Source organism: Oryx dammah, unplaced genomic scaffold, assembly GCF_014754425.2.
Source record: "Oryx dammah isolate SB20612 unplaced genomic scaffold, SCBI_Odam_1.1 HiC_scaffold_11077, whole genome shotgun sequence".
In the NCBI taxonomy this organism is placed as follows: Eukaryota; Metazoa; Chordata; class Mammalia; order Artiodactyla; family Bovidae; genus Oryx; species Oryx dammah.
The window spans coordinates 1,982,815-2,010,251 of record NW_024080471.1 but is presented as its reverse complement, the minus strand read 5'-3'; the positions used below and the strand labels follow the sequence as shown (position 1 = coordinate 2,010,251).

Sequence of the window (27,437 nt, the reverse complement as noted above, 5' to 3'; positions counted from 1 at the left end):
CCATGAGTTTTTTGAATAAAAATGCAAAGTTCATTTTTTACATCCTGATTTTTATTTATGTCAGTTTTATCAATGGTACTCTTTCAGGCTGCACTTGGTTTTCACCTGTGGTCCAGTCCTTTTCTGCACTTTTCATTTTCCCTTAGAGGGAAGTCATTCCTGTGGGTTGGGAAGGGTCTAGCCCTAGGTGGCACAGTGGTGAAGAATCCGCCTGCCAGTGCAGAAGGTACAAGAGATTGGGCTTTGATCCCTGGATTGGGAAGATCCCTTGGAGTAGGAAATTGCAGCCCCCTCCAGTATTCCTGCCTGGGAAATCCCCTGGACAGAGGAGCCTGGCAGGCTGCAGTGCATGAGGGCGCAGAGAGTTGGACACGACTGAGCAACTGCACACACATAGCCAGGAAGAAAAGAACATAAGGCTGCCTCTTGTTACCGGAGGCAAGGGACTTTGAAGGACCTCAGGGAGCCCATATATGCCTTGTCACAGCCTCTGCCTTTAGGAGCTCCTCTCAATAAGAGCACGTGACTCGCTCCATGTTTTGTCCTTTTCTTTTCTGGGAGTTTTAAAAAGCTTGAAAATTTTCCTTGAGACTGGCCATAGGACATGAGAAGCCAAAGTTCTTGGATTTTTCAGAACTCCAGGGTAAAGGGGTTGGAGGACTTCATGAACATATTAAAAGAAAGATAAGATTACAGGAAACAAATATATGTATGTATGTGTTTATTTAGCCTGGAGTCTTAGCCATTGGACCAACAGGGAAGTGCCCATAGGAAACAATTTTTAATGTCGCAAATGATACAGAAGAGGGAAAGATTGCGGTTTCTCAAAGGATAGTCATTGAAAGAAATTAGAAGTGTTGTGGTAAAAAATAGAATTGTTTTTTGTCTGTGCTGTTGTGGCTTGCAGTATCTTAGTTCCCCAACCAGGGATTGAACCCATGCCCCCTGCAATAGAAGCATGGAGTCATAACTACTGGACCACCATGGAATTCCCAGAAAATTGTACTTTTAAAGAGAGTTAAATCATCTATATAGCTTTGTAGAAACAAATAAGACCACCCAAAAGAAAACGAGCAAGGTTTATTTATTCTGCACTTGCTATTGCAAAGGAAGAGGCCACCATCTTCTTGCTTTTGGCAAAGACTCAAAGGCAAGCAGAGGAGGAAGAAAGCTTTACAGGAAAAAAAAATAGTGGGGGAGGCTTCAGGTATATTGTGATTGGAGGCTATTGGCATGAGGAGGTTGAAGGCACTAAAGTAACTAGAATGAGCATCTTAGGTGATTCACTTGGAGAATATATTTGGCTTTCTTTGGGCAGTTTCAAGTTGGAAACTGGGGCAAAATAGGGAATCTGGCAGTTATTGACCAAATCGTGACCATTTTAGGCTGGTTACTGCAGAAGTTACGGGTTGGAGTTCTTGGGTTATACATGGGCTGGCCTTGTCTGTTTGCATATTCAGTCTCTCAGTTCCTCTCGTTTGGTCATTTTTTTGCTTGAAAGTTGATGAACACAAGGAAGTTTATAAATCCAGGCTTGCACCGCTTAGAGGCTGATTGTTCAGTCATCTCCATGGTTAACTGTATTGTGGGGTATTGTTTTTTAAAGGATGGATTATATTTATTTATTTACTTTCAGTGTGTATTTATTTGGCCATGCTGAGGGGAGTATGTGGAATCCCATATACCCTGCATTCTGGAAGCATGGAGTCTTAACCACTGGACCACCAGGGAAGTCCCTGTTGATTTTTTTTTTTTTTCCATAAGAGTCATTCTAACAAATGTGAGGTAATATGCCATGGTTGTTTGGACTTGATTTTCCCTTACCTTCCTGTTATATCATCATGTTGATCACCTGACAAGAAAGTGGCTGTTCAGAAGCATTTGGGTCCCAGATAGACGCAAAGAACCAGCATCATGACCACTAGGAAGAAAACAAGAACAGTTAATAAACCCTGTAAGGTTTATTGAACCAAGTATCTCACCCCAAGCCAAGCACAAATCCCATATAGACCATGAGGATCAAATTTATTAGAGAGTGAAGTAGCTTTGCCTGAAGGCATTGTATTGTCTGTCCCAGCTTCCCTGTTTCCATGACACAAGTAGGGTATTAGGAATGGCACAGATCATGTCTAAGCAACAAGTCAATGCAACTGTCCATCGCTACTTGTGTCAACAAGATGGGACTGATCGGTGTTCCATCTGGGGAAGAGGCAGTACTGCTAATGTCTTTTGCCAGAGTTAGTGATAAGTTTCTTACAAACCTATATTCATGATTTCTACTGATGGAACACTGCTCTAATTGTTCACATAAACAATGAGACAGAAATTCCCCCAGGTTGAGTGCTGCATAATCAAGGCTGGCTTTGTTTTGAAACTCAGAATTTTCAGCCTTGGTCATTTAGAGACTTAGAGTCTGTGTACAGACAAGTCTTGGAATGTTATTCCTAATTTGCATGAGATGTTGCTATGTCACTTCAGTCGTGTCTGACTCTGCAACTCTATGGACTGTAGCCTACCAGACTCCCCTGTCTGTGGGATTCTCCAGGCAAGAAAACTGGAGTGGGTTGCCATACTCTCCTCCAGGGGATCTTCCCGATCCAGGAATCTAACCTGCATTGCAAGTAGATTCTTTACTGCTGGGCCACCAGGGAAACCCAAAGCAAACAAGACCAGGCATCCTGATTACAAAAGATGTAATTTCTGGTAGGGACAATGGAGATCTAGGAAAGAAGTTGGAACAGAAGGCTGGAACCAGGGCTTACATGAGTTGCACTACATGTTTGGATTGCTGTTGGTCTTTTACAGGTGGCAAATATTTGACTTATCACTCTGTGAAAGTCATTGAATTCAAACCTAAGTTCTGGCAATTACCTAGATTGTAATAACTGTGTTTTTTTTTTTTTCCTGATAAAGCAGGACACAAGGAAAGTCACGGGTGAACTTGTTTAAGGTTGTTTTCCATGTTGCTGCAGATGGAGCTGCCATCAACTGTAATTCTTACTGTCTCCTTTGATGAGATGATAGCTTCCTTGTGGTTTTCATCACGGGGTCTCGAGATGGAGGGTAGACTCAGCAGTCAGTTTAAGATCTAGGGCAGTGGCTACTTCTTGGGATAATCTATCAATGGTGTTAGAATGAGTATGTTCTGACATAACCATGATAATAAAGAGAAAAGACAGGAGAGGAAAAGGGTCATTATTGGTAAATGACAACCAAGGATCTACAGAAAATGAGAATAAGAATAAGCAAGCCAATAAACACACACACACACATACAAGAATTAGACAGGGTTTTGGTCTAACATCTTGGGGAGAACTATTCTATATCTTGTGCACTATTCTAGGTTGTCTGCTTGTTCTAAAGGTCTTGAGTCAGCTCCCTGCTTCTGAAGATCATCCACTTTTGGGGGTCTCAGAATCTTCAGTTTGAGGTCCTCTATTGGAATAGCCTTCCAATTATGTGGAATTCCAGATTACTTCTTAGTTGTGAAACGTGAACCTGAGGATTGATGCCATAAAGTTTCACTGCTATAACATATTCCCTCCCAGATGAAGGCAAAAAAGGTATTGACTGTTATTATTCAGCCTTAAAAAGGCATGAAATTCTGACATGTGCTGCAACATGGATGAAGCTTGAAAATGTTATGCTAAGTGAAATAAGACAGACCACAAAGAGACAAACACTAAATTTTTCCACTTACATGAAGTACTTAACAGCAGTCAGATTCTTAGATACAGAAAGTCAAATGGTGGTTGCCAGTGGTGGGGGGGAGGGAAAATGGCAAGTCAGTGTTTCAATTTTGGGGTGATGAAAAAGTTCTAGACATGTTGGTGATGGTTGCATCAGGATGTGAATGTCCTTAATGCCACTGAACTGTGCACTCTAAAATGGATAAGATTGTGAACTTTATGTTATGTATATTTTACCATGCAAACACAAAGAAAGCAATTGATTGAGTCTTGATCTAGAAGCATACTGAAAAAGCTAAGCAAAGATTCACTACAGAAAGTATGGTATTTGAGTTAAAGTGAGGAGTAACAGGATGGTATTTGAATTATGAAGTGAGGAGTAACAATTTTATTGATGGCCCTGTGGTCTTAAACCTGTCCTTGTAATGTGGGCATATTATAATGGCAGAGTATCAGTTAGATCCCTTACTATGCTTACAGTTTCAAGGGTTATTGGAGAAGTTTAAGCAATGGTTTGGTAGGATCTATATGAACTTTAATAGGTTGTCTTCTGATTATTTTCCCATAACAGTGGAATTGTGAGCCCATGGAGTGTCAAGTTCAGTTTCAGTATTTATCTGGGGCATGCACCAAAAATAACGCAATATTAAATATACACCAGAGTATTGGGGACTATTTGTGAGATTCCAGAGGACTCCTCTACTCATAAGCATGTTGATTCTGTTCCCCGTTATTTTTTGGTGCATAATTTCAAATGCATTTCTCAAATGAACAAACTTGTTCAAAGTCAATGTGCCTCAGAGTGGCCACTGAAGGCCCAGAACATCCTTGGTGAAGTTATGCCATTTAGAGAGATAGACCCAAGAGCTGGTTGGGGAGGTTTCCTGGAGGAGGAGAGGAATTAGACTTAGGGAACACGATGAGAGCCGGCAACATCAGGTAGGAATGTCATGCTTGTGCACCTCATGTCTCTCAGGACACATAATTGAGATGGAAGAACCCCATTCAGTTTTACTGAGAACTGCAATAAAGTTTGTCCTAGTGGGTGAACCCTAGACTCACAGGTCGAGGAGGCTCTGCCTGTGTTCTGCACCATAACTCTCCTTCTGACAGACAACACTTTTAGACAGTACAACACAAAATAGAAACACAAAGGACAGCAAAAAGGATGCAAAAGAATGACCCGATTCTATCAAAGATGCCAGTCAAATGGGAATCAACAACAAAACCTGAGTACCAAACTGCAACAAAATAGCCCAGGAATCTAGCATAAACAGAGCAGAGGTAAGACCCCAAATGAAGAACTGCAAGGTACAAGGAGGCCACATGTACCACATCTGCTTGAAGGCTGCAGTCTGAGGCAACAAGCAGACTATGATGCAGGCCATATCTTGGTGGGGCCACCAGGAAAATGATACATGTGAAGACTGCCCCAATGAAACAGGCAAAGGCTATTCAGAAAGGGGGTCAGACCCATCACTTACTTTTGGCAGAGACTCAAAGGCAGGCTGGGTTTCCCAGATGGCTCAGTGGTAAAGCCTCCACCTGCCAATGCTGGATTTGCAGGTTCGACCCCTGGGTCAGGAAGATCCCTTGGAGGAGAAAACAGCAACCCACTGTAGTATTCTTGCTGAGGTAATCCCATGGTTAGAGGAACTAGCAGGCTATAGTCTGTGGAATCGCAGAATTGGACATGACTGAGCACGCACACACACATGCAGAAGCAGGCTGAGGAAAGCTTTATAATTTAAAAGAAAATCCTCAGAGATTGGTGGGAGATTTTAGGGTTCTTTAAACTACATCCTTCTGATACTAACCATACCATAGCTGCGCTTTAGTATTTTCCCCAAGGGAACCACTTATTTTATAAGCCCCAGTATATCACCCATTATCTACCATAGAATTTGAATTATGCATTATCTTCTCTCTAAATTCAAATTACGTACATTTAGTGTATGATTTCGGAGAAGGCAATGGCACTCCACTCCAGTACTCTTGCCTGGAAAATCCAATGGATGGAGGAGCCTGGTAGGCTGCAGTCCATGGGGTCGCAAAGAGTTGGACACAACTGAGTCACTTCACTTTCACTTTTCACTTTCATGCATTGGAGAAGGAAATGGCAACCCACTCCAGTGTTCTTGCCTGGAGAATCCCAGGGACGGGGGAGCCTGGTGGGCTGCAGTCCATGGGGTCGCACAGAGTCAGACACGACTGAAGTGACTTAACAGAGAGAGATGTGCAAAGTCCTGGGAGACAAAAGACATGACCCTTATTTTCAGAAGCTTAGAGACCCATGGAGTCTATAACTAGATGAATTCTTTACCCTTGAGTCAGGCTGAGGGGGAAAGGGTGTCAGAACTGTAAGTGTTTTCATTTGTTCAGAAATGATATGAGAGCAGAATGAGACCTTGAAGTTGGGTAGAGACTGGATATTCTACAAGCCTGGCTTAGAAGTAGACTTCCAGACTCTCTTACCCATGGGATTTTCCACAGGACATATCCAAGGAGAACATCTGGCTTAAAGACATCCCAACAACCATCATCCAGAAAAGACAGTGGTCATTAGGAAATCCCTCAGAACACCACCTACTGTGACCTTCCCTAGTGGCAAAGAGTCTGCCTGCAATATGGGAGACCTGGGTTCGATCCCTGGGTTGGGAAGATCCCCTGGAGAAGGGAATGGCAACCCACTCCAGTATTCTTACCTGGAGAACCCCATGGACAGAGGAACCTGGTGGGCCCCAATCCATGGGGTCGCAAAAAGTTGGACACGACTGAGCTACTAACGCACAGAACACTACCACTCCTACAGGAGGCACCCCGCCCCACCCAGTCACCCCAGACTTCTAACTAATGCACTTCATGATAGCCATGAGCTCTGCCTACCACATACCTGCTAGGCACAGTGCCAAACACTTCAGATACAAAATTTCGTTTAATCCTCACAACAATCTTAGGAAGTACATGCTGTGTTATTGTCCCCATAACATAGTTGAGAAAACTGGGGCTTGAAGAGGCTAAGTCCACGAAGGCTGCCAAGGTAACCAAATGGGGAAAGCAGAGCCCAGATAAGAGACCTAAGCCCTCTTAGCACAGTTATGTCCTGCCCAGACAAAGGCAGACGCCCGGTATCTCCTCTACTGCTCAGCTTGGGGCCTGACAAAGTGCCTTGGGGATGTCTCTGAAACAGCAATTGAGCGGCAGGAATGTCAGGGAGGGCTTTTCTCCCCCCGCACGCACTGATGTCAAGCAATGTCAGATCTCTAAGTCATTTTCCATAAAATCTACCCCAATCCCTTCCTTTCACATACAAGGAAATTAGGGCCAAAGAAATGGAGTGACTGGCAGCCAGGGCTTCCTCGCTGGGGCTAAACACGCAGCCCAGCACTCCTGAGGATGCTCAGACACCTCTGACGACCTGTCAGTCCTCAGCTCACTTCCCACATAGGCACTTATCGCCCCCTCGGTCTCCCAAGTCAGGATTCCTGGGCACAATCAGCGCTGCCATTCTCTGCTGAGTCCCTCCCTTTTGCAAAGCCAGCCGTCCGGCCCAAGCTGGTGGTACTCCCGTCCTTGTAGACGCTTGCTCGGGCAAAAGCAGTTTCCTGCCTCCCGCACTCTCCCAGCCTCCACAAATCGTTTTTTGAGCTCCACACACGCGGTCACGCACACCGGCATATGTGTAACATATCATGGATTATAATCAGTACTGGATGCTATTGCGCTTTCTGCGCCAAGCTCTGGGCGCAGATGGGGCGGGGGCGGGGCCGGGGCGGGCGTGGGCGTGGCGAGATCGCTCCGCTGCGGCGGCCCCATTTCCTCACGCGCGCCGGAAGTGGAGGTTGGCGGCGCGGCGGCGCGCCCCGAGGGTGGGAGGTGAGGCGGTGGCGGCCTCAGAGAGCCGGGCGCCGCCCAGTAGTGCCCGCGGCTGGGGAGCTGGCGGCTGGGCAGCGGCCGCCGTGAGCAGATGGGTGAACGCGGTGAGTACCCAGCCCTCCTGGCTCACCGGCCTGCAGCTGCCAGAGCGCGGGGGCGCGGGTCCCGGACTGTGGGTCTCGGTCCTGGTCGGGTCACCTCACGGACGAGCTCTCCGGGGGGTCCTGTCCGCGTGGGGTCGCCGCACGGACAAGCCCTCCGGAGTCGGCTCCGTGTCAGGAGAAGCTGCGGTTTTTCGGAGCGGTTTGAGTTCTTTTTATGAACCGTGCTGCCAGAGACCGTTGGTTTGCGTGTTTTATTTTTATCACTTTTTAAAAAAACCAATACACCACTGTCTCTGCTCCCCTCAGTGGATAAACTTTGTAGTCAGCTGTTACCTCTTTATTGCGTTAAATTAGGATTCTCTGGCGGCAGCCTCGCTTTCTCCCAGACGCTAGGCGCCTTTGAAAGACGCACATTTGTGAAGCAATTAGTGGGGCCGAGGAGACCAAGGGACGGGAAACCTCTTGCATTTTCAGACTTCATCTTGAAAATTATACTATTCCAGAGCAACTTGCAGAGGAATAATTTGTAAACGCCATAGTGAGGCTTTTGTTGATGATGATGTTATTGGCAGAATGAAAATTTGATTGTAAATCTTAAGCTTTTATCCTTCAGCCTGCTTTTCAGATTTATATGTGATGTCTGAATATTTAACTATCACTGATGGTTCTCAGGAGCTGGGCCTTCATTTTTGCTGGAATTAATGTTGTATTAAAATAGTACTTCAAATGTGGAAGTAGGACTGCCAAGTATCTTACGACTGAGAATGTTAACGTTGGTTTTGTATTATTATTCTGATACTGTTTGTTTTAAATTGTCTTATGATTTAAAGAATGTATAAAGGATTTTGGATATCCAGTATTTGTGCTCAGAGAATTTTTACATAAACACAGTTTTAGTCCATCAGTTTGGAAATTACATTTTTTCTTAACTTTTTGATTGAGGTATAAAATATATATGAAGTCATAAAGTGCATGAATCTTAGTTGTACAGCTCAGTGAACTTTTATGTATTTATTAAGTTTTGCAGCCACCAGCCACGTCATATTATATACCTATGGAACGTTTCCATCATTCCAGGAGTTTCCCCCTGCTGCTTCTAAGTCAGTTATACCCCTGTGCCCGCCCCCCCCCTCCCCTCCCCCCCCCCCCCCCCCCGTCAGAATTCAGATTTCTGTCATCTATTAGTTTTTGTTTAGTTGGGGTTTTATATTAATGGAGTCATACAGTATACTCTGCATACTGCTTATGAGTTTCACCCATAATGTTTCATGCATCAGTAGTTTGTTCTTTTTTATTGTGTGTAGAATCCATTGCTTGATTATATGACTACTCTGTTGGTTGATCTTTTTTGTTTCCAGTTTTTCTATATTGTGTATTTTGAAGACTGCTATGAACATTCTTACAAATGTCTTGGTGAACATCTGTGTGAGCTGTGGAATGGCTAAATCATAAAGTAGATGGAAAATTACTTTTTAACCGTTCTGGAGTCTTCCTTTTTTAAAAAATACAATTTGTTATCTTAACTTTTGTGACATTAAAGATTGGTAAAAAGCATAACCATTAATATTTTCAAGACTTAAGTGATTTATTACCATATTATTTACTCCTTGGATTGCACATCTATGACTGTCATTATTTAACTGTCATTATTTAGTTAAGTCTGTTGGATAAGAGCTGGTGCCGTTTTGTCCCTGAAACTTGTTGTATAACACTTAAGTAAGAACTGTGTTACTCAAGTTAGTGGTTGTTAGGGGAAATGAAACACCAAAAGAAGGTGACTAAAAATGGATTGAAGAGTCATAGGATTGCAAGTCAAACACTTAACATTGTTCTCATACTGCACAAAGTTCTGGGTATAAATGTAAAATTGAATTATAAGGTTAGTTACAATTGTGAATTTACTACAGGAGTACAGTGATTTCCACCTGTGCTGAGATAGTGATACATTTATAATGGAAACAGACCACAAAGATCATTAAACATTTGTGGGAAATGGTAGCACATAAAAGATACCCCTGACTGAACGAAACACAAAGGACTGGACCTGAAACAATGGAGCTCATGTAAGAAAAAGAAGAAGAAAACTTTAATATAAATATTAATATGCCCAGATTTGGGAAGGTATGGCTCCCCTGGTGGCTCAGTGGTAAAGAATCTGCCTGCAGTGCAGGATATGCAGTAGATGTGTGTATGATCCCTGGGTGGGGAAGATCCCCGGAGGAGGAAATGGCAACCCACTCCAGTAATCTTGTTGGGACAGCCATGGATAGAGGAGCCTGGTGGGCTACAGTCCATGGGGTTGCAAAGAGTCAGACATGACTGAGCAGCTGAGCACAGTCAGCACAGTCACATACCTACTGAATATATACCAGCTGGCCTGAAAATACACAGTCAGTTCTTGAATATTAAAACAGAGTGTTGGAAAAGAACTTCCTTGGTGGTCCATTGGTTAAGACTCCAGGCTTCCACTCCAGGCTTCCACTGCAGGCGGCAAGGGTTCCATCCCTGGGTGGGGAGCTAAGATTGCATATGCCTTGCCTTATGGCTCCTCCCCCAGAAAAGCTCTCATTGAGCATTCCGCCCCACCCCCCCACCACACTGGACATGTTTTGAATTCAGAATCTTATTTCTTACCAAACTCTCATTCAAAGTAGTGGGAAAATAAAATCATTTTTACCCAGACCCACTTGGAATGTCTCAGGTGAACTATATCAAATGAAAACTTAATCCAAGAAAAATACATGTGGAATTCAAGAAACAGTAATGAAAGAAAACAGTAAAATGTATTTCTTTACTCCAAGGCATTGCTAACTAGCTAAGAAGTTTAATGCAATGCAAAAGAAGAAATTATAAGCCAGCATATATAGTTTTTAAGTCTGTAATCTGGAACAAATATTTGACATGATTTTAAAGTTAATTGGGAAGGTGGATAATAGATAAAGCATGTTGGAAGGTTTATCCTGAGTAAGGGAGAAGCTATGGATAACTGACCAATTACTGTTTGAAATGAATGCTTTATTGAAATTTGTCCCACCTGGAAAGTTCCATTTCCAGGGATTTATCCTGAAGATGAATTCATATGTGGAAAGTTATGTATACACGTATAAGACTATTTCTGCTGAGATTTTAATAATGTCAGTGGATTTAGAAGAATACACAAAAACTGGAGAAGGGAACCCTGTCTCTGGGTTAGAAGGATAGGTGTCACTATATGCCTTTATATTGTGTTTAACCTTTTTATTACGTGTATTGTTTTGTGGAATTTTATAAATATAAAACATTTTTAAGAATGTGAAAATTTGTAAGGGTTTAGAGCATGAGTTGCCAAGTCTGGTTGACCACCAGACTTGATCTACTTTCGTATGATCTGTGACCTAAGAGTGGCTTTTATATTTTTAAGTGCTTGGGAAAAAAAGAATAGTTTGTAACATGAAAATTATATGAAGTTAAATTTCAGCATCCTTTAGAACACACCTCTCCCATTCATTTACTCATATTCTATGGCTGCCTTTGTGCTGTGAGGCAGAGTTGACTGGTTGTGATATTTACTGCTTGACCCTTTACCTAAAATGTTTGCTAACCTCTTATTTAGAGGCCAGAAATAGACTTCCATATATGTAGGAATTTTGCTTTGATTAAAGTGGCATTTCAAATTAGTGTCAAGAGCATGGATTTTTTAATATTGTAAGAATTGACTATTTGAGGAAATAAATTTTATACTAGAATTATTTCTGGTAGGGAAGCGAAAATTGAGAAGTCCTGCAGGAAAAGATTGATAGGTTTAACCATTAACACCAACAACAAAGCAAAACTTTGTATAATGGGAAATAATACCTAACACTTATTGAACACTTAATGATTGTCACGTTTTGCTTAGTTAATTTGTACAATAACACTCTAAGGTAGATTCTATAACTGTCCCCACCTAACAGATGAGAAAACTGAAGTTTATAGAGATTCAGGAATTTGTATTGATGAGTTAGAAAGTGACAGAGCAGATGTGTGAACTCAGACCATCTGGCTCCTAAGACTTATACAGACAAAACCTGAAAGAAGTATTTGTAGTTTGTTAACACCATTGTATTGGAGAAGGCAATGGCACCCCACTCCAGTACTCTTGGAAAATCCCATGGACGGAGGAGCCTGGTAGGCTGCAGTCCATGGGGTCGCTAAGAGTCGGACACGACTGAGCGACTTCACTTTGACTTTTCACTTTCATGCATTGGAGAAGGAAATGGCAACCCACTCCAGTATTCTTGCCTAGAGAATCCCAGAGACGGGGGAGCCTGATGGGCTGCTGTCTATGGGGTCGCACAGAGTCGGACACGACTGAAGCGACTTAGCAGCAACACCGTTGTATAGATATTATCTGTGTCAGCCGCATCTGGATCTGCTTCATCCCTTTTAGATAGACATTCTGTTATTTTCTGGTAGACATTCTGCAGTTTACTAAACCTTTCCCCTATTGAAGGACTTTAAATTGCTTTTATTTAGCATTATATCCCTGGAGTTCAGAAGGTAAAGAATCTGCCTGCAGTGTAGGAGACCTGGGTTTGATCCCCGAATTGGGAAGATTGCCTGGAGAAGGGAATGACTACCCACTCCAGTATTCTTGTCTGAAGAATTCTATGGACAGAGAAGCCTGGTGGGCTGCAGTCCATGGGATCATAAAGAGCGGACACGACTGAGCAACTAACACTCACTCACACTCATAACACTAGCAAACACCTTATGCATTGACTTTATATATTAGTGTGAATATTTCTATAGTTTAGAATCTTAAACATGGAATTGCAAATTGTTGAATTAAAGGGCATGTGCATTTAAATCAGATTTGTCCTCCAAAAAATAAGAATGTGTGTGCATGTGTGTCCATATGTGTGTATTTTTAGTTTATCTTTGTATGTGTAGATTTTTAGTTTATCTTTCATCATCCAGACAAACCATTTCTTTTTCCAGACCAAGCCCAGAAAGGTTAAGTGTTATGCTCAAGATCACGTAGCTATTAAGTAGCTATGATTTGACTCTTCTATTGTGCTGCAGGCTGCCTTTGGCAGAATTTTCTGCTTTATCTATAATGATATTGATGTTACTGCATTTATCTTGCTGAAATCTGTGTACCACAAGTTTAGTTTTCATAAACTTATAAAATCCATACGTTTAGTTTTCCCCAGAAACACTCGTCAGAATTAATTCATCTGACCTTACTTGTTCTCGACACCCAGCTTTGTGCCTCTCTATGTCAGTTTGGGCAATTGTAATAAAGTACTTGTAGACTGAGGGCTTCCCCTGGGGCTCAGAGGCCGAGAATCTGCCTGCAGTAAAGGAGATGCGGATTAGATCCTTGGGTCGGGATGATCCCCTGGAGGAGGAAAGGGCAGCCCATTCCAGTATGCTTGCCTGGAAAATCCCATGGTCAGAGGAGCCTGGTGGGCTACAGTTTGTGGGGTCACAAAGAGCAAGTGACCGTAGACTGTGACTTATAACAAGTATATTCCTCAAGTCTGAGCTCGGGATGCCAGCCTGATTGGATTGTGTGGAGGACCCTCTTCCAGGCTGTATCTTATTGTATCTTCACAAAGCAGAAAGAGAGCTACTCTGTTCCCTCATAGGGCTTCCCTGGCTGGCTCAGACGGTAAGGAGTCTGCTTGCAGTGCAGGAGCCCTGGGTTCAATCCCTGGGTAGGGAGGATCCTCCGGAGAAGGAAATGGCAACCCACTCCAGTATTCTTGCCTGGAAAATCCCATGGACAGAGGAGCGTGGCAGGCTACAGTCCATGGTGTTGCAAGAGTCAGATACGACTGAGTGACTTCACTTTTGTTCTCTCATAAGGGCATAAGTCCCATTCAAGAGGGCTCCACCTCATGAACTGATTAGCTGCCAAAGGCCCTGACTCCTAATACTGCCATATTGGGGTTTAGGATTTTAACCTATGAATTTGCTGGGGGGGGGGGTGCGGCTCATTCATTGCAGTGCCTGGACACACAGTAGGTACTCAAAATATTTGTTGAATGCACACTGCCTTTTGGTAATCAGTATTTCTAAATATCTACAAAACATTTATTCAGTAACATGTTAAAGAATCCATGCATCATTGGAATATTCATCAATTTCTCAAGAAATAAAAAGTTCTAATTCCCTCCCTCACATGTTTGTACTTCATATTTAGTCTACTGACAGGCTTTGTTTTCCTAATAATTTTTGTGACTTTGTTTAAATGAACTCAAAATTATGTATTAAGTTTTTGAAAACTTAATAAATTATTCTGCACAGAAAATTTAGAAAGATTATACAAACTAGAACTTTAAAAATAAATATTCAAATTCAAATGAATTGCTTGTATTTTGCAGAAGACAGTAGGCTACTCTTACTGCAGAAGTTAGTTTGGTGTCCTGCAGTGTAAGCATTCTGGAAGTGATGTTTGAAAAGTTTATTAGTAGTTCCATAAAATTATAGAATCAAATGTTTGAGTAGGAACTGGAAAGGTCAAACTATGTAGGGATCAGTACTATAGAATGAACTATCTTTAATACTCTCTTCTTGTCTCAAAGTCACAAGGCAAATAGAAAGATGAATGAGACTTTCAGAGTAATCCAGGTTCTACTTTTGTAGGGATGGAGCCTGGGGTATTCTTAGTTTTGTTTTTTTAAATACAAATTTGTTGTTAATAAATCTTTGTACTTGTCCAAATGACCAAAATGGAGTTTACTTGTAAATGCCTCTTTAGCACTACTACTCGAACTACATCGGATTTGGTTTGATTTTTCAAACAGCTTCATTGAGGTATTGTAGGGTATTGACTTACAATACCCTACACATATGTAAAGTATAACATTTGATAATTTGAACATGTCTACCTGAAATCATCACCACACTCAAAATGATAGACATACCCATCACTACCAAAAGTCTCTTTGTGTCCTTTAATAATTTCTTCCTGGTATCACCTACCCCTACTCTCACCCCATTCCAGGCAACCACTGACTCCTGTGCTTTCTGTCACTATAAATTATCTTACATTGTCTTGAGTTTATATAAATGGAATCATAGTCTTTCATTGTACTCATTTTATTGTTGGACTTCTATTATTGAGATTCATCCATATTAAAGCTCAGTCACTCCCATCTCTTTGTGACCCTTTGAACTGTAGCTTGTCAGGCTCCTCTGTCCATGCGATTTTTCAGGCAAGAATACTGGAATGGGTTGCCACTTCCCTCTTCCAGCAGACCTTCCTGACCAGGGATCGATCTGTCTCTCCTGTTACAGGTGGATTCTTTACTCACTGAGCCATTGGCGAAAGCCACTGACGTCTGTATCAGTAGTTGATTCCTTTTTATCGCCAGTGGTGTTCCACTGTATGGCTGTATTAGTTTGTTTATCCTTTCCCTTGTTAATGGACATTTGAGTTGTTTCTAGTTTTTGGCTGTTTCGGGTACAGCTGTTTTGAACATTTGTGTACAAGTCTTTGTATGGACATATACTTTCATTTCTCTTGGTTAACTATCTAGGAATGGAATGACTGGATCAAATGATAGGCTTATATTCAACTTGTTAAGAAACTGAAACCATCTTGCATGATCACCAGCAGTGTATGGAAGTTCTAACTCCTCCACTTGTCACTAGCATCAGGCTTTTAAATTTCAGCCCATCTAAGATGAACCATTGTGGTGTCTCATGTTTTGAATTTGCATTTCCCTAATGGCTAACAGTGTTGAGTATTTTTTTCATGTTCTTATTTGAAGTGTTTCTTCACATCTTTTGCCAATTTTTTTTTTTTGGTGTTTGTTATTATTACATTTTGATACTTTTAAAAATATATTTTGAATATAAGTCTTTTATCATATATTTGCTTCACCCATGTTTTTTCCTGGTCTGTGACTTGTTTTTCCATTCTCTTAATGGTGTTCTTCAAAGAGCACAAATTTTGATGAAGTTCAATTTATTAATTATGCTGTTAGTTACATATCAAAGATATCTTTGCCTAATTCAAGGGCACAAAGATTTTCCCCTTTGCTTCTAGTTTTATAGTTTGCATATAGAACTATGATTCATTTTGTGATTTTTTTTTTTAAGTTGAGGTGTAGTTAACTTAAAATATCATTTGAGTTTTCAGGTGTACGACATAGTGATTCACTATTTTTATAGGTTATTCTGCATTTAAAGTTATTATAAAATATCAGCTGTGTTCCCTGTGCTATACATAATCCTTGTATCTTATTTATACCTAGTAGTTGATACCTCTTGATCCCCTTCCCCTGTCATGCCCCTTCCCCCTGTGACTCACCTTGAACTATACACTAGTGCATAGCAGTGTCTCATTGTGGTTTTCATTTTCCTATTGGATTATGATGTTGAGCATCTTTTTATATTGCTTGTAGACTTAATCTTTAAAGAAATGTCTACTCACACCTTTTGGGTTACATATCTTTTTTTTTTTTGGCTGCATCAGGCAGCATGCAGAATTGAATCTTAATTAGTTTCCTGACCAGAAATAGAGCCCATGCCCTCTGCACTGGAAGCACAGAGTCTTAACCACTGGACTGCCAGGGGATTCCCTGTTATTTATCTTTTTAATGTTGAATAGTAAGAGTTCTTTATATATTCTAGATGCAGACCTCTATCAGATATATGATTTACAAATATTTTCTCCTATCCTTTTTACTTTCTTGATGATACCCTTTGCAGCACAAAAGTTTTTAATTTTAATGAAACCTACTTTATTTGATCTTTGGTATTTTGATGTCATATTTAAGAAACCATTGCCCAATCTAAGGTCCCAAAGATTTACACTTATGTTTTGATTGTAAGTGTATAATTTATAGTTTTAACTCTAAAACACTTAGATCTTTGATCCATTTTGGGTTAATTTTTGACTATAGGGTGAGGTAGAGATTCAGTTTTGTTCTTTTGTTTGTGAGTATCAAGGTATTCTAGCACCTTTTATTAAAAAGACTGTTCTTTTTCCATTGAGTTACCTTGCCACTTTTGTCGAAAATCAGTTGACTTAATGTGAACATTTATTTCTGGACCCTCAATTCTGCCCCATTGATCCGTATGTCTAGTCTTATGCTAGTTCCATGCTCTCTTGATTATTATAGCTTTGAAGTAAGTTTGGAAATGGAAGAGTTGAATTCTACAATTTTGTTCTTCTTTCTTAGTACTGTTTTGGCTAATCTGGGTTCCTTGAATTTCCATATGAGTTTTAGGATAAGCTTGTCAATTTCTGTAAAGCTGGGAATCTGAAGGAGATTGTGTTGAATCTGCAAACCAATTTGGAGAGTATTGCCATCTTAATAACACTAAGTCTTCCAGTCAGTGAGCATTGCTGTCTTTCCATTTATTTAAATGTTTAGTTTCTTCTAACAGTGTTTTGTAGTTTTCAGAGTACAGGACTTGTAATTTTTTTAAAATTAAGGTATAGTTGATTTACAGTGCTATGCTAATTTCTGCTGTACAGCAAAATGATTCAGTTATACATATATAGACATTCTTTTTTAATATTCTTTTCCATTATAGTTTATCCCAGGAGATTGGATATGGTTTCTTTGCCATCCAGTAGGACCTTGTTGTTTATCTATTCTAAATGTAATAGTTTGCATCTACTAACCCAAAACTCAGGCTTTCCCTCTCCCTCCCCCAACCCCGTGGCAACCATAAGTCTGTCTTCTATGTCTGTGAGTCTTGTTTCTTTTTTGTTGATAGGTTCATTTGTGCCATATTTTAGATTCCACATACGAGTGATGTGGTGTTGTCTGTTTCTGACTTACTTCACTTAGCATGATGATCTCTAGCTGCACCCATGTTGCTGCAGATGACTTTCATTCTCTTTTATGGCTGAGTAGTATTGCACTGTATATATGTACCACGTATTCTTTATACATTTATCTGTTGATGGACATTTAGGTTATTTCCATGTATTGACTATTGTGAACAGCACTGCTATGAACGTAGGGTCTTTTGGTATTGTAGTTTTATCGAGTATATGCTCAGGAGTGGGATTTCTGTATCATGTGGTAATTCTGTTAGTTTTTTAAGAAACTTCACACTGTTTTCCATAGTGGCTGTGCCAACTTACATACCCATCAACACTATAGAAGGGTTCCCTTCTCTCCACGCCCTCTCCAGCATTTGCTGTTTGTACACTTCTTAATTTTGGTTATTCTGACTGGTGTGAGGTGGTACCTTGTAGCTTTGATTTGCATTTCTCTAATAATTAGTGATATTGAGCATATTTTCATGTGCCTACTGGCCATCTGTATATTTTCTTTGGAGAAATATCTATTAAGGTCTTCTGCCCGTTTTTTAATTGGCTTTTTTTTGTTGTTGAATTGTATGGCCTCCTTGTATACTTTGGAGGTCAAGCCCTTGTCGGTGACATCATTTGCACATATTTTCTCTCACTCTGTAGTTTGTCTTTTCATTTTTTTTAATGGTTTCCTTGGAAATGGCAATCCACTCCAGTATTCTTGCCTGGAGAATCCCATGGAGGGAGAAACCTAGTAGGTTACAGTCCATGGGGTCGCAAAGAGTCGGACACGACTGAGCGACTTCACCTTCACCTTCGCCTTTACTGTGCAAAAGCTTGTAAGTTTGATTAGGTCCCATTTGTTTATTATTGTTTTATTTCTATTGCCTTGGGAAACTCACCTAAGAAAACATTGGTGTAATTTATGTCAGAGAATGTTTTGCCCATGCTCTGTTCTAGGAGTTTTATGGTGTTGTGTCTTATTTCTAACTCTTTGAGCCATTTTGAGCTTGTTTTTGTGCATGGTGTGAGGGTATGTTCTAACGATTTGCATGCAGCTGTTCACCTTTCCGTGCATCACTTGCTGAAGAGGTTATCCTTTGCCCATTTTATGTTTGTTGAAGATTAATTGACTTTAGGTATGTGGGTTTATTTCTGGACTCTATTACTTTCCATTGATCCAGGTGTCCTGTTTTTGTACCAATACCACACTTTTCTTTAGCTATTGTGTTGTCTGAAGTCTGAGAGAGAGAGTTATGCCTCTTGCTTTGTTTTTTCCCCCTCAGAATTGCTTTGTCAATTCTGTGTCTTTTATGATTCCGTATAAATTTTTGGAGTGTGGGATTTCTTTTCATTTCTTTGAATCATGCTTTAATTTTCCTTTATTAATGTTTTATAGTTCTCATCGTATAAGTCTTTCACTTCCTTGGTCAGGTTTATTCCTAGGTTTGGGTTTTTTTGGTTGTTGTTTTGGTGTGATTTTAAAAGATGTTACATTCTCTTTACATTCTCTTTCTGATGTTTTATTGTTTGTAAATAAATGCAACCAATTTTTGAATGTTAATCTTGTATCCTGCCAATGTGCTGAATTCATTTACTAGATCTAGTAATTTTTATGTGGAGTCATTAGGATTTTCTCTATATCATGTCATCTGCATATAGTGACAGTTTTACCTCTTCCCCTTCCAATTTGGATACCTTTTATTTCTTTTTTTTTGTCTGATTGCTGTGGCTGGGACTTTTACCACTGTATTGAATAGAAGTGGTTAGCGTGGGCATCCTTGTCTTGTTCCAGATTTTAGCAGACAAGTTTTCAGCTTTTCACCACTGAGTATTATTTTGGCAGTGGATTTGTCATAAGTGGCTTTTATTATTTAGAGCTATATTCCCTTTGTACCCTCTGGTAAGAGTTTTTATCATGGATGAATGTTGAATTTAGTCAGATGTGTTTTCTGCATCTGTTAAGATGATCATGTGGTTTTTTACTTTTCTAATGTGGTATATTACATTGATTTATATATATTGAATCATCCTTGTGAACTTGGATTGAATCCCACGTGGTCATGGTGTATGATCATTTTACATGTTGTTGGATTGGTTTGCTAATATTTTGTTGAGAATTTTTGCATCTATAGTCATCAAAGATATTGACCTGTGATTTTCTTTTTTGGTGGTTATCTTTGTTTGGTTTGGTATCAAGGTTGATGGTGGCTTCATAAAATGTCTTCAGGATATTCCCTCCTCTTCAGTCTTTTGGAAGATTTTGAGAAGGATTGGTATAAATTCTTTGTATATTTGGTAGAATTTGGCTGTGATGCCATCTGGTCCTGGACTTTTGTTTGTAGGGAGTTTTTTGTTTGTTTTGATTTTTGATTTTTAAAGATTATATTTCACTTTTAGTGATTGTTCTGTTCAAATTAGCTCTTTCTTCTTGCCTGTGATGCCATCTGGTCCTGGGCTTTTGTTTGTAGGCAGTTTTTTGTTTGTTTTGATTTTTAAAGATTGTATTTCACTTTTAGTAATTGGTTTGTTCAAATTAGCTCCTCTGTCTCAGTTTTGATGGGTTGCTTCTAGAAAGTTGTCCATTTCTTGTAGGCTGTCATTATTGACATATAATATTTCAAAGTATTGTCTTATATATTTTTTTTTCATGTATTTCTGTGGTATTGGCTGAGGTTTCTCCTTTTTCATTTTTATTTGGATTCTCTCTCTCTTCTTCTTGGTAAGCCCGGCCAGAGGTTTGTCAGTTTTGTTTCAAACCAACTCTTGGTTTTAGTGATTTTTTTCCTATTTTTTAAAAATCTCTGTTTGTTTCCTGCCTGATGGTTATTATTTCCTTCCTTCTGCTGACTTTAGTTTTTGTTTGTCCTTCTTTTTCTAAATCTTTTCAGTCAGTCCAGTCGCTCAGTCGTGTCCAACTCTTTGCGACCCCATGGACTGCAGCACGCCAGGCCTTCCTGTCCATCACCAACTCCCAGAGTTTACTCAAACTCATGTCCATTGAGTCGGTGATGCCATCCAGCCATCTCATCCTCTGTCGTCCCCTTTTCCTCCTGCCTTCAATCTTTCCCAGCATCAGGGTCTTTTCTAATGACATTCACATTGGGTGGCCAAAGTATTGGAGTTTCAGCTTCAGTCCTTCCAAAGAATATTCAGGACTCATGCGGTGGTAAGTTAGGTTGTTTAATTTTACTTGAGATTTTTCTTGCCTTTTTTTTTTTGAGGAAGGTCTGTATCACTATGAACTTCTCTCTGAGAACTGCTTTTCCTGCATCCCATGCTTTATATTATTCCATGAAAGTGAAAGTTGCTCAGTCATATCCGACTCTGCGACCCCATGGACTATCGCCAGGCCAGAATACTGGCATGAGTAGTCTTTCCCTTCTCCAGGGAATCTTCCCAACCCAGGGATCAAACCCAGGTCTCCCACATTCCAGGCTGATTCTTTACCAGCTGAGCCACAAGGGAAGCCCAAGAATACTGGAGTGGGTATCCTATCCCTTCTCCAGCGGATCTTCATGACCCAGGAATTGAACCAGGGCCTCCTGCATCTCAGGTGGATTCTTTACCAACTGAGCTATCAGGGAAGCCTGTATTATTCCATAGATATCTTATATTGCTTTCATTTTTTTTTTTTTACTTTCTGCCTGCTGTTTTGATTAATTTCCATTATTCTATCTTCCAAATCACTTATTCTTTTTTCTGCATTATTCATTCTGCTATTCATTGCCTTTAGCTCAGGTTTTATCTTGGCAAATCAATTTTCTAATTTTTCTTGACTCCTCCATATAGTTTCTAGTTCCTTTTTACAGTAATCTGCATTTCTATTGCTACGCTTTCTTAATTCTTTACTTCAGTATCTTCATTACCTCCTTTTGAACTTGGTGTCAGACCATTGAGATCTGTCTTATTACTTGTTCCATCAGGGGAATTCTCTTGGACTATTGGTTTCTCTGCTTCTTCATTTTGCTTATATTTCTGTTACTCTATGAGTTTAGGAGAAACAATTATCTACTATAATCTTGGAGAGCTGTTTATAGTCAGGAGCATCCCTGTGTGGCCTGTGTGGGTTTAATATATGTTTGGTGTGCTGGTTTGTTTGTTTGGCATGCTAATAGGAAAACATTCTATAGCCTACGTGTTATACCAAATTGTAACACAAATATTGTACATGTGCTTTTAGCAGTAGACTTAAAAGTAAGCAGTGATATATGTTATGAGTAGTTATACTCTGTAAAAACTTCACTAGATAATTTTCTTTCCATCCTGAACACCGGGGTAAAAAATATGTTTAGAAGAAATACAATAACTTTCCTAGTTTGTCGAGTGATTTTATCAGGAAATGGTGCTGGATTTTGTGAAATGTTTTTCTATCTATTGATACAATCTTATGGGGTTTGTCCTTTATTCTATTGATGTGGTGTATTGCATTAATTGAGTTTCCGATGGTAAATCCAGCTTGCATTTTTGGGATAAATTTCAATTGGTCATGGCGTGTGTTGACAGATTTAGTGTGCTTATTTTTGTTGAGGATTTTTGTGTCTGTATTTATAAGGAATGTTATTTTCCATTGATATCTTTGTCTGGTTTTGATATCAAGAGTAATACTGGCCTTATGGAGTGAGTTAAGAAGTATTCTGTTTTTTGAAGGATTTTGTGAAGAATTGATATTAATTCTTATTAATGCTTGAATTCACTGGTGAAACTATCTGGTTCTGAATTTTTTTTGGTGGGTGGTTTTTTTCATTGCTAATTCAGTGTTATTATAGATCTATTTATATTTGCTGTTTCTCCTGAGTCAGTTACAGTAGTTTGCCTAGGAATTTACCCATTTCATTCAGTTATATTTTAAAGCAAATTAAATAATAAAAGAAATCTTGAGGCATTCCCTGGCAGTTCAGTGGTTAGGATGCTGTGCTTTCACTGCTGTGGCCCAGGTTCAGTCCTGGTCATGGAACTAATAATCCCACAAGGTGTGTGATGCAACCAAAAGAAAAAAAAAAGGAAGAAAGGAAGAAATTTTGTAATTATCCATGAAGTTAACACTTCTTGTTTCTTCATTGCTTTGTGTTGATCCATATATTCAACTGCTAACATTTTCTTTCTGCTTAAAGGACTTTAGAGCAGGTCTGATGAATTATTTTTAACTTTCTAATGTCTAAAATAAAGTTTTTTGCCTTTATTCTTGAAAGACACTTTTTTATTTTTCCTTTCAGTTTCATAAAGACATTGCTCCATTGTCTTTGTTTCTTGTATGTGTATGATGTGTCTTTCTCCTAGGGTTCATTTTAGGGTTTTCTGTTTATCAGTAGGATTTAAGCAGTTTAATTATCATGAGCCTTACTTTAGTTTTCTTTATGGCTTTTGTATTTGGTATTCATTGAGCTTCTTGCATCTATATGTTGATAGTTTTCATCAAATTTGGAAAATTTTCAGCCTTATTGCTTTAAATATTTCCCCTAGCCCCCTCCCCCTTCTTTGGAGACTCTGTTGTTGAGTCACTAAGTCGTGTCCGACTCTTTGCGACCCCGTGAACACACTAGGCTTCCCTCTTTCACTATCTCCTAGAGTTTTCTCAGACTCATGCCCATTGAGTCAGTGATGCCATCCAACCATCTCACTCTCTGTTGCCCCCTTCTCCTCTTGCCCTCAGTCTTTCCCAGGACCAGGGTCTTTTGCTCTTCACATCAGGTGGCCAGATTGTTGGAGCTTCAGCTTCAGCATCAGTCCTTCCAGTGAATATTCGGGGTTGATTTCCTTTAGGATTGACTGGTTTGATCTTTTTGCTGTCCAAGGGACTCTAAAGAGTCTTCTCCAGCACCGTAGTTAAAAGCATCAATTCTTCAACACTCAGCCTTCTTTACTATTCAGCTCTCTAATTATATATATATTAGGCTGCTTGAAGTGGTCACACCGGCTCTGTGAAGCTTCAGTTCAGTTTAGTTCAGTCCCTCAGTCGTGTCCGACTCTGTGTGACCCTGTGAACCGCAGCACACCAGGCCACCCTGTCCATCACCAACTCCTGGAGTCTACCCAAACCCATGTCTATCAAGTTGGTGATGCCATCCAACCATCTCATCCTCTGTCGTCCCCTTCTCCTCCTGCCCTCAATCTTTCCCAGTATCAGGGTCTTTTCAAATAAGTCAGCTTTTCACAACAGGTGGCCAACGTATTGGAGTTTCAACTTCAGCATCAGTCTTTCCAATGAATATTCAGGACTGATTTCCTTTAGGATGGACTGGTTGGATCTCCTTGCAGTCCAAGGGACTCTCAAGAGTCTTCTCCAACACCACAGTTCAGAAGCATCAATTCTTCGGCACTCAGCTTTCTTTATAGTCCAACTCTCACATCCATACATGACTACTGGAAAAACCATAGCCTTGACTAGACGGACCTTTGTTGGCAAAGTAATGTCTCTGCTTCTTAATATGCTGTCTAGGTTGGTCATAACTTTCCTTCCAAGGAGTAAGTGTCTTTTAATTTCATGGCTGCAGTGATTTTGGAGCCCCCCAAAATAAAGTCTGTCACTGTTTCCACTGTTTTCCCATCTATTTGCCATGAAGTGATGAGACCAGATGCCATGATCTTCGTTTTCTGGATGTTGAGCTTTAAGCCAGCTTTTTCACTCTTCTCTTTCACTTTCATCAAGAGGCTCTTTAGTTCTTCTTCACTTTCTGCCATAAGGGTGGTGTCATCTGCATATCTGAGGTTATTGATATTTCTCTGGCAATCTTGATTCCAGCTTGTGCTTCCTCCAGCCCAGCATTTCTCATGATGTACTCTGAATAGAAGTCAAATAAGCAGGGCGACAATATACAGCCTTGACGTACTCCTTTTCCTATTTGGAACCGGTCTGTTGTTCCATGTCCAGTTCTAGTTGCTTCCTGACCTGCATACAGGTTTCTCAGGAGGCAGGTCAGGTGGTCTGGTATTCTCATCTCTTTCAGAATTTTCCACAGTCTATTGTGATCCACACAGTCAAAGGCTTTGGCGTAGTCAATAAAGCAGAAATAGATGTTTGCCAAGTGCTTTATTCATGTTTTTCATTCTTTTTTCCTTCTACATTTTGAACAATTTGTTATGTCTTCAATTCATTAATAGTTCGTTGTGAAATATTTAGCCTACTGTTAATCCCATTCAGTGTATTTTAAATCTCATACATTGATGTTTTCATCTCCTTAGTTCAATTTGGGTCTTATTTTTTTTAATGTCATTTGTCTCTCCCTATGTTTTTTGAACATGAGTGTCTTTCAAATACAGTTGTAATAGCTTTTTTAATGTATTTCTGTGAACTCCAGCATCTGTGTCCTAGGTCAATTTCAATCATTATTTTCTAAAATTATGGATTGCATTTTTCTTTTTATGTCTGATCATTTTTGTTTGGATGTCAAAATATTGAATTTTATTTTATTGAATGCTAGATATTTTTATATTTCTATAAATATTTGTGAGGCTTGTGCAATTACATGGAAACAATTTGATCCTTTCAGGTCTTGCTTTTAAGATTTGTTGGCAGGATCAGGTCCATGTTTAGTCTGGAGCTAATTATTTCCCACTACTGAGGCAAGACCGTTTTGAGTCCTCTACCTAGTCAGTGCCCATGAATTTGAAGTTTTCCAGCCTGTCTGGTGGGAACGTTTACTGTTCTGGTCCTGTTTGAGTGCTGAGCTCTGTGTCTCCTCATTTTTTGTGTTCTTCTTTCCTTAGCTTCAGTTAGTTTCTTTGCATGCCTGCCCTCCTCAGTGCTCTGCTGCACGCCCAAAGGGTGTCCTCTGAAGATCCCTGGCCTTCCCTCCCTGTGCAGCTCTCTCCTCTGGTACTGTATCCTTTGAACCTAGTTGCCTTGGTCTCCTCAGACTGTCAGCTTCCCCTCATCAACTCAGGGAGTTAGCTGGGCTCTGCTTAGGAGAGGACTTCCTGTGCTATGGTGTAGAAACTAAGGCAGTTAGCTGTGCAGGCACTTGTTTCTTGTTCTTCCAGAGATCCGTGTACTTTATTACCTAATGTTCAGTATTTTGAAAATCATTGTTTTGTATATTGGGTTTATTTTTTAATTGATTTTGTTTGTGTTTAGTTGTTTCAAGTGTGAGAGTAAATCTGGTACATATTACTTCATCTTGGCTATAAGAGGAAATCTCTTTAGTCTGTTTTAAGGAGTAAGAATTGATGGCTCCTAAACTTTCTTTCTGGGGCTTTCCTGGTGGCTCAGTGGTAAAGAATGCACCTGCCAACACAGAAGACTCAGGAGATGTGGTTTCGATTCTTAGGTGGGGAAGATCCCTGGAGTAGGAAATGGCAACCAAGTCCAGTATTCTGCCTGGAAAACCCCATGGATACGGGAGTCTGGCAGGCTTAGTGACTGAAAACAACAACAAAAAGGATTTCTTTCTGCTCCAGAGCTCTTTGATTTTGTTTTACATCTGTGACAGTTCCATTTCCCATTTCCACAATATCTCACCTTCAGAACACTTAACTGTCTGCTGTTGGTGCTTGGAACGTTGCTTGGGATTACCTTTGGGTTATGAATGAATCTTGTTTGTCATACAAACACACTACTACAGTGATGGCAGTCAGGGTGTAACAGCATGAAAATGGGTGTGTTCTCTAATACTATTCTTAACATATTTAGAGCTGTCATAATCCAGTTTTTTAGAATGTTGTTAAAGAATTTCTTTTAGGAACTAGGTAAATAAGACTTTAATTGGAATGCTTAAAGTAGAATGCTTCTTTTATGGTTAACAACTACGGAGCTCTGCAACTAACATTTATATTCTAAAGTAATTACAACAACTTCTCTTTCATTTCAGTGGGTAATATTCAGCATGAGATATTTAACTGAAGATAGGCATGTAAGATCTCTCAGACCTATATTTTGCTTAAAGGAAAGAGAAAGATGACCTTGGCTTTAATGCGATCACTTAATAGTTACGTTACCATATTTAAATTAAATCTTTTCATTTCTGGACCTGTTTTTCCTAGACAAAATGGAGATTAAAACAGCACTGTTCTGAAAGGATGGCATGAGAAATGTATAAAAATACTTTATAAATCAGTATTTTTTCAAGATTTTTGGATCACAACTCACTTATAAGCATTTTGTGTGGCTAGCTCATGCATATGTGTGTATGGATTTACAATACAAAATTTGCTCCTGTACATAATGTATGCCAGTATTTCCTGTTCTGTTTCATTGAAAAGTAAACGTTAGGTGCATGTGGGGGCATTCACTTGGATTCAACTCTTTGTAACCCCATGGATTGTAGTCCCTCGCCCAGGCTCCTCTGTCCATCGAATTTTCCAGACAAGAATATTGGAATGGGTTGCCATTTCCTACTCCAGGGGATCTTCCCAACCCAGAGATCAAACCTGTGTCTCTTGGCATCTCCTGCATTGCCATTAATGGATGATATCTCAGTTTCAAATACACTGTCTATATGAAGAAAGAAATTATGAGGTATCATATTAATGAAAGGTTGAAGTCCTTAGATTATTTCATTAAAATATTATCGAGTTTGAATATAGTACAGTTAAATATATGTAACTTTATTAATAGTTTATTCAAGATTATATTCCGCATTTTTAGTTTTAGTCTTTCTTTCCCCTGATAAACAGGCTAGTAATAACTTACAGATAATTTAGAGTGATGTCTTTTAAGTTTTAGACAATGAAATTTAAGTGGTTTCTTATTCAGAGAATTAGTTTTGATACATGTTAAAAGTCCTGGAACTGTTAGCTTTGCATCCTTATTTTTTACTTAGTTTTCTTAATACTGATTTTTTCCCTTATTTTTCTGTATCACTTAAAATAAGATTTAAAATAGTAAAAAAAAAGATGCCATCATAGTAAAATTTACTTGTGAGTTGAATTTTTAAGGATACATGGTTATCTTTTGGTTAACTAAAGTAATAAATGGCTAAGGATTGTAAAGTCCATTGTTTGTGATCCACTAGCCCAAAGAAGTTTGAATCTATCCTACATTTTGTACAGAGATGTGCCATGGCGGGGGGAAGGGGAAATCACAGC

General features: G+C 39.8%; 1 protein-coding gene across 4 annotated transcripts in view; it reads left to right on the top strand.

Annotated features, from left to right (window-relative positions):
• The first annotated feature begins 7,535 nt into the window (after positions 1-7,535).
• The window catches only part of LOC120860459 (chondroitin sulfate N-acetylgalactosaminyltransferase 2), a 58,336-nt gene continuing 38,434 nt past the window's right edge, over positions 7,536-27,437 (top strand). For 3 of the 4 annotated variants that reach the window (XR_005720329.1, XM_040236271.1, XM_040236273.1), the window contains exon 1: positions 7,553-7,669. The gene's annotated coding sequence lies outside the window, so the exon portion shown is untranslated. Of the gene's footprint in view, positions 7,670-27,437 lie in introns of all 4 variants that reach the window. The other variant, XM_040236272.1, reaches the window with a different exon arrangement.